This window comes from Meleagris gallopavo, chromosome 2 (assembly GCF_000146605.3).
Source record: "Meleagris gallopavo isolate NT-WF06-2002-E0010 breed Aviagen turkey brand Nicholas breeding stock chromosome 2, Turkey_5.1, whole genome shotgun sequence".
NCBI lineage: Eukaryota > Metazoa > Chordata > Aves > Galliformes > Phasianidae > Meleagris > Meleagris gallopavo.
Window position 1 is genome coordinate 15,641,199 of NC_015012.2, and position 462 is coordinate 15,641,660.

Genomic DNA, 462 nt, shown 5'->3' on the forward strand with positions numbered 1-462 from the left:
AGTAATGAGAGAAAGTCACTCACCCTGTCCTGGGCTTGCGAGATGAACTCCGATGGAGCGGATCTCCAGAGAGATCCTTCCCCATTGGCAGTCAGCTCTTAAATGGGTCTAGGAGAGGTGCAGCCAGGCTCCACCCCTTCCTACAGCACAGGTGATTTGCCTTCACCTGTGCTCCCGTGGCTGACTCATTGCTCGCCTCAGGTGGTCAATCAGAGGTTCAGGCCGTGATTCAGCAGCCCCATACAATAGCTTACGAGGACAATCAAAGCAATTATTCCGCCCCGAGCACCACTCAATTCTCATTATTTTCATAGGCTTCAGTCACCTTATTGGACAGAACTCATAATTAAGGATGTAAATAAAGTATTATTTCTTCTGAACAGAGGTCAGACTTTCAAGACTAGGTTTGTTTGAGTTTTATGCTCTTTCCCCTCAAGTATTAATAAGCAGGAAGTAACATTT